Source organism: Arachis duranensis, chromosome 6 (assembly GCF_000817695.3).
Source record: "Arachis duranensis cultivar V14167 chromosome 6, aradu.V14167.gnm2.J7QH, whole genome shotgun sequence".
In the NCBI taxonomy this organism is placed as follows: domain Eukaryota; kingdom Viridiplantae; phylum Streptophyta; class Magnoliopsida; order Fabales; family Fabaceae; genus Arachis; species Arachis duranensis.
The window spans coordinates 39,296,084-39,303,783 of NC_029777.3; positions in this window are offsets into that span (position 1 = coordinate 39,296,084).

A 7,700-nucleotide genomic window follows, 5' to 3' on the forward strand; every position below is an offset into this window, starting at 1 on the left:
GAAAAGAAATTTTTGAAAAGAAACTATCCTATCAGGATTTAATGACTCTATAACAATAAAAATAAATTATTCCTAATCTATGAAATAAAATAAACCTTTAGTTGTTCAAACTCGAACAATCCCCGGCAACGGCGCCAAAAACTTGGTGCACGAAATTGCAATAACACTTTTTGCAATCCACACAACTAACCAGCAAGTGCACTGGGTCGTCCAAGTAATACCTTACGTGAGTAAGGGTCGAATCCCACGGAGATTGTTGGTTTGAAGCAAGCTATGTTTATCTTATTATTCTTAGTCAGGATGCCAACAACAATGTTTTTCAAGTTCAGTGAAGAAAAGGAAAAGGGCATAAAATAAATACTTGTTATGCAGTAATGGAGAATATGTTGGAGTTTTGGAGATGCTTTGTCTGATTTATTCCTGTAATGTAATATTCCATCCATGGAAAAGTGCGAAGTTTCCTCCATGGAAAGCTGTATGTAGGTTGTCACCGTTGTCAATGGCTACTTCCCATCCTCTCAGTGAAAATGGTCCAAATGCTCTGTCACAGCACGACTAATCATCTGTCGGTCCTCAATCAGGTTGGAATAGAATCCAATGATTCTTTTGCGTCTGTCACTAACGCCCAGCCTTCAGGAGGTTGAAGCTCGTCACAGTCATTCAATCCCGGAATCCTACCCGGAATACCACGGACAAGGTTTAGACTTTCTGGATTCTCATGAATGCCGCCATCAATCTAGCTTATACCACGAAGATTCTGATTAAGGAAGCTAAGAGATGCTCATTCATTCTGATATAGAATGGAGGTGTTTGTCAAGCACACGTTCATGGGTTGAGGACGGTGATGAGTGTCACGGATCATCACCTCCTTCACAATTAAGCGCAAATGAACATCTTAGATAGGAACACACACACATTTGAGTGAGATAGAAACAATTGCATTAATTCATCGAGACGCTGCAGAGCTCCTCACCCCCAACAATGGAGTTTAGAGACTCATGCCGTCACAAAGTATGTAATTCAGATCTGAAAATGTCATGAGGTACAAGAAATGTCTGTAAAAGTTGTTTAAATAGTAAACTAATAACCTAGGGTTACAGAAAATGAATAAACTAAGATAATTGGTGCAGAAATCCACTTCTGGGGCCCACTTGGTGTGTGTTGGGGCTGCGACTAAATCTATCCACGAGCTGAGGCTTTTCTTGGAGTTGAACTCCAAGTTATAACGTGTTTTGGGCGTTTAACTCCAGATCATGACGTGTTTCTGGCGTTTAACTCCAGACAGCAGCATGTACTTGGCGTTCAACGCCAAGTTACGTCGTTTATCTTCACAAAAAGTATGAACTATTATATATTGATGGAAAGCCCTGGATGTCTACTTTCCAACGCCGTTAAGAGCGCGCCAATTGGACTCCTGTAGCTCCAAAAATTCCATTCTGAGGGCAGGGAGGTCAGGATCCAACAGCATCAGCAGTCCTTTTTTAGCCTAACTCAGATTTTTGCTCAGCTCCCTCAATTTCAGCCAGAAATTACCTGAAATCACAGAAAAACACACAAACTCATAGTAAAGTCCAGAAATATGATTTTTTCCTAAAAACTAATAATATTCTATTAAAAACTAATTAAAACATACTAAAATCTACATGAAATTACCCCCAAAAAGCGTATAAAATATCCACTCATCAATTCCACTAGATGCCTTGATGTGTTTTGTTAGTGATTTCAGATATAAAAGGGCTAGGAATGGATCAAAGGAGTGAAGAGAAAGCATGCAAAGTGGAGAAATCATGAAAAGCCAAGGATTTAGGATGCGCCCATGGATGCGTGATGACCTCAATTCACTACCCTTTTTTTTCTTTAAAACTTAGTGAACGGGTTCTTTTGGCAAGCACACCAAAATTATTGCCAAGTAATAACCCACAGAGGAGTGGGATCGTATCCACAGAGATTGGCAAACTCAAGCAGTTTTAATTGATTGGTGAATCAGTCAAGCGGATCAATAATAGTGTGAAGTGCAGAATTGTAAATGGCATAAATGTAAATGACTAGAATATAAAGAAAAGCATTAAAGTGCAGGAATGGAAATTGCAGAATGTAAATTGCTGAATCATAAATGACTTTAATGTAAATGGGAATGGGGAATTGCTGAAAGTAAAATTGAGCTATAAAGAATTGGATAGATGAGAATAGGGAATTCATTGAGATTGGGAGATGTTGCCTCTTTGGATCAAATCTAACTTAGATCTCCTTCAATCATGCAACTCACTGACCTCTTGGCAATCATGATTGATTGAGCCCCAATCCCTTGGTGACTCAATCTCTCAGATCTTGATCAATAGCCAATTCCTTGGTCTAATTGCTCATGAAGAGAGATATGCTTGGTCCCTGATTATACCACACACCCTTGTAGATTCAGGTAGAGGGGGGATTATATGTCACATATCCCATCACCAAAACCCATAATCTACTCAAATGTGAGAAGGGATTTCAAGCATGGTTTCATGTTTCCTTTTCCAAGGTTCCCATGAAACCCAATTGCATTCAATCTCTTTCCCAAGATGATTGAATACTAAACATTAAGCACGAAATTCCTCCTAGCAAATCAAGAGAAGATGAAGAGAAGAAGAATTTCACTATTATCAATCCATCAAGTACAACACAGCTCCCTCTCTCAATGAGAGGGAAGTTAGCTACTCATAGCTTAGAAAGTACTCAAAAATGGAATGTAAAAGTGGATCTAGAACTAACAGCTTAACCCCTTCTTCAGTACTCTTTTGGGGTATATATACTACTCCTAGTGAAAATAAAATAATTACAAAAGTGAAAAAGGAAAATTACATTTTGGAGGGAAAGAAAGCACTTAATAAATGTGACCCCTTAGCTGGCGTGTGGTTGGCGCTTCTCAGGCATGTCACGTGCCTTGCAAGATGGCTTGGTGTGCCACGCTCAATCCTTCAAGTGGCACGCTCGTCCCTCTTTCAACCTTGGCGTGCCACGCCTTCGAGCTCAAGTGTCACGCCCGTTTGATTCCTCCACTTTCCTTGCTTCTGGAAATTTGAACTGGCGTGCCACGCCCTTGTTGTGTGCTTGGTTGAGTTCTCTGGAAGGTTGCACTAGCGTGACACGCCCAGGTTCTGGCATGCCACGCCCTTGTTATGTAAATGGCCCCTCGGCTTGGCGTGCCACGCAACGAACTCAAGTGGCACGCCCAGTCTTCTCTTGCCTCTGAATGGCATTGGCGTGCCATGCCTTGTTGCTCAAGTGGCACGCCTAAGTGAGGAATAGTCATTAGCATGCCACGCCTTTGAACTCAAGTGGCACGCCCCATGTAATAGGCCTCTTCCACCGTCTCTGGAAAGTTATACCAGCGTGCCACGCTTGTAGGTTGGCGTGCCACACCCATGATCTTGTGTTGTTCCAGTAAGTGGCATGCCACGCCTTGACCTTCAAGTGGAATGCCAAAGTGAGTTTTTGGGACTGGCGTGCCACGCCTTCGACACTAAGTGGCACACCCAGATCTTGCTTGTGATGTCTGGCGTGCCACGCTTGGTTGCTCAAGTGGCACGCCAAAGTGAGATTGAGAGGTTGGCGTGCCACGCCTTCGACTTCAAGTGGCACGCTCATGATGGTTGATGGATCCGGCGTGCCACGCCCAGCCTGGCGTGCTACGCCCTTCATGTGTTCCTCTTCTTTGCTCTCTAGGATTTATTACTAGCGTGCCATGCCCAGTCCTTGGCGTGCCATGCCCACATGCATGCTTGGTTCTCCCTTCTGAAATTTAGTACTAGCGTGCCACGCTTAGCTTCTGGTGTGCCGCGCCAATACATTTTTGTGGCGTTTGCCCTCAAGTGACACGCCAGTTTCACACGCCCAGCTTCTTGCTTGTCTTCTTCCCATTTTTTATACCTTTTTTCACCTGCAATTCAGCACAACTCATCTTCAAAGTAGTGTACCATAATATTCATCAAATAATGCATGAATTGTACTGATCGAATGAGATTTGTGCTCTTTTATGGTCTTTTTATGCGAAAAATAAAGGTAGATGATGTAAGTCATCAATGCGCGCGCGCACCAGCTGTATCCGCGTGGATTGCGCACTGCACCAGGGATGCGTACGCACAGTACGCACACTGTACGCGTACGCATTGATGCCCACACTGACACCTTTAATGAAATCGCACCCAGCGATTTCAAGAGGGCTTCTGGCCTAGTTTTGAGGCTCATCTTTGGCGGAAAAAGGCTAAAAAGACCAATGACGGAAGGGGGAAGGAGATCCATCACTCAATCATTGAAACATTCATTCACAAAAATTAGTAGGTTTAGATATGGTTTTAGGGAGACGGGCTCTCTCCTCCCTCTAGGTTTTAGGTTCTTAGGTTTAGCTTTATTCCTTCTCAATTCTAGGTTCAATGTTCTTTTAATTCAGTACTCTTATACTCTCATTTATTCTAATACCTTGGTTTGTCTATTCCTCTTATTGACTTCTCTATTTTCCTAATTTAGTTTATGGATTCTCTATGTTGGATTCAATTTCCTAATTAATACAATTTGAGTTCCTTTATGTTATTTACTTCTTCCTTCATCTGTTTTCATTGATGTTTGCAATTGGTTACGTAGATTTGATATTCTCTTGTTAGTTTCTATGTTTTTATTTTGTGCCTTCCAAGTGTTTGATGAAATGCTTGGAAAGATTTTAATTTAGAATTTTATGTTCTTAGCTTGGGATGGTAACTTAGGAACTCTTGAGTTACTAATGTCCAAGTAATTGTTGATTAGAGCCATTAACTCTAGTTCTCACTAATTGAATTAGTGGAGAGTTAGGACTTATGGACTTGGATTGATATAGCTCATTTCACTTTCCTTTACTAAGTTAGAGGACGATTTAATGGGATTGATCCTTGTGATTATCATGTTGTGGTTAGTGATAAGGATAGAGGTCCTTGACCACCAAAACTTTCTAAGACCTTTTTATCATTTGAATTTCATTGCCATTTACTTTTCTTGTTTCTTATCCAAAACTCAAAAAATATACTTTTCCATAACCAATTATAAGCACACTTTCCTGTAATTTCTTGAGAGATGACCCGAGGTTTAAATACTTCGGTTATCAATTTTTATTAGGGGTTTGTTACTTGTGACAACCAAACTTTTGCATGAAAGGATTCTTTGTTGGTTTAGAAGCTATACTTTCAACGAGAACTTATTTGTGAATTCTAGACCACACAAAAATCCGTTTATCAAAGATGGAGGAACAAGAAAATCCCCACTGAAGATTTTCTCCTTGGGGACAAGGTGGTATCGATCCACCATCCACTAACTCCACCTCAACTTCCCACCATTTCATCTCAACTACCTCGGGTGTTCACAGTTAGAAAGATCCTCTCCTTGGAACATGTAAAAATTATCAAAGAATCAAGCAGGACAGATTCACTGTGAGGGGAGAAGATCTGAAATATTACAACCCTCCCTAACGGCAAACCAATGTCAAGCTGGTGACAATAAAAGAGCGCTCCATGGGAGGCAGCCCATGTTTTGGAATTCTTGTTTTTACTGCTTTAATTTCAATAATCAATGGTCTCCTAGCATGAATTTGAGCTTTCATGAATAAATTTGACACTTCCAATAAACATTTAGCATATGTTTGACCTTTAAGTTTGGTGTGCCTAAGGGCACTCCAAGATGGCTTTCTAAGCATAACAATCATATAGCCATCTTGGAAGGTATACTCACTCATTTTCTTGGAGTATATAACCATACATTAAGTTTGGTGTTGTGACATATGCTATAAGATCAAGGAAGGTCAAATTTGTTTTAAGGCTAAAATTTCATGAAATGTGAACCATGTCAGGCATTAGTTTGAGTCATTTTTCTAATTTTGAAGCTTAGAAGAGATGATCCTTATGAGTCATGAATCAAAGATGACAAAAAAAATTTCATTGATTCTCACATAAAGCACTTGGTGGAATTAATTTTTGAGCTAGAGTGCCAAACACTAAGTTTGGTGTCCTCCAAGGCTATATAAGTGCATAAAAAGAGTCACAGTTGATTGATGTGTCATAAGGAATACTTAGAAGTTTTCTTTCTTAGTCATATCTTCCTTTTATTTTATCCTTTTTAATTCAATTTTTGTCTTGTTTGGGCAAAGGAAAGAGAAAATGAACGGAATGGACAAAAGGGGACAAGTACGGCTAGCATGAAGAAGGAAAATGGGTCACATGACTTTGGAAGCTATTCCTTGGAACGTGCAAACCTGCACATTGTTGGGAGAATTGATGACAAGTCATCTTAGGCTAGTTTTACTAGCATTTTTTCTTGTTTTTGTTAGGTTTTATGCACTTTCTTGCACAATAAGTAAGTGATTGGAGTGGAATTTCATGTTTATCTTGATTCAATTAAACATTGTTAATTTTATACAAAATCATGAGATTTAGGCAAGAATTAGGTGATTATTATGAATGATGTAAAACCTTATGATTTTGGTGAGACTTTGATGGCATGTTTGATTGATGGTAGGTGAAAAGATGAGAGGAAGAAACAAAGAAGGTAGAAGTGCATAAGAATGCTACGTTCATTTGATGAACGCTACGTTCCCCTGCAGCCTCAACATTGGCGCTACGTTCACTTTCAAAGAACGCTACACTCGCAAGTGACGTGCACGCATACAAGACGCTTACGCGTGGGTAAGCATTTTAGGAGATCCATGCGTACGCATGCATAGCGCGCACGCGTGGGTGAGGGATCAGCATTCTCAAGTTAAGAACGCTATGTTCACTTTGAATGAGTGCCTGGGATACTTTGAGAAATTGAAATTTGAATTTGGTCACCGACGCACACGTTTGCATGACGCGTATGCATCAATGTGATAATAGTGGTGGTTGGCGCAAACGCGTACATGATGCTGGAGCGTAGAAGTGATATTTTACTATCCACGCACACGCGCAAAGGATGCATCTGCGTGAGGATCGCTCATGGCGCGAATGTAGCGCTCACTTAAAGAACGCTACCCAGGGACGCGCACGCGCGCATGATGGGCTCATGATACGCGCAAGTATGGTTGAGGCTGAAGATAGTATCGATGCGCACGCATGTGTTATGCGTACGCGTCGATGGTGAAAAATGCAAGGGACGCGCATGCACACAGGACGCGTACGCGTCGGTGAATGAGAGCTATGCTCTCTTTGGGAATGCTACGTTCTCTCGATGCTACATGGAAGTACCCTTTTCTGACCCACTTCATCAAAGACCAAAAGGCCCACTCCAAGCACTTGATGACTGAATTAGAAAGGGTATAAATAGAGAAAAATTTAATTTCATTAGGACTTTTTTTTTTGGCAGATCTTCTTTGAGTTCTTCTTTTTAGAAATTCTTTAGAGTTTTAGAAGCTTTTAGATCTGATTTTTATTTTTTTTTCTGTTCTTCATCTTCTGCAATTTTTCTTTTCTTTTTTGGTACAAGAGCAATGATAAACTAAACTCCAATTTTATTAGGGAGAGGAACTCTATTGTAATTCTGGTGAATCAATGAAATTCTTCTTCTTCTTTATTCATTTGTGTAGCTATTGGATATCTTCTATTTTGATTGTGAATTACTCACTCCAGAAGGGGGTTTAATTCAGTGACTGCTTGTGTGAGCCTCGAAAGGGGAATCACTTTCATTAGAAGTGGAGCTCTATCCTTCACTTCTCTCTTGATTAACACTAT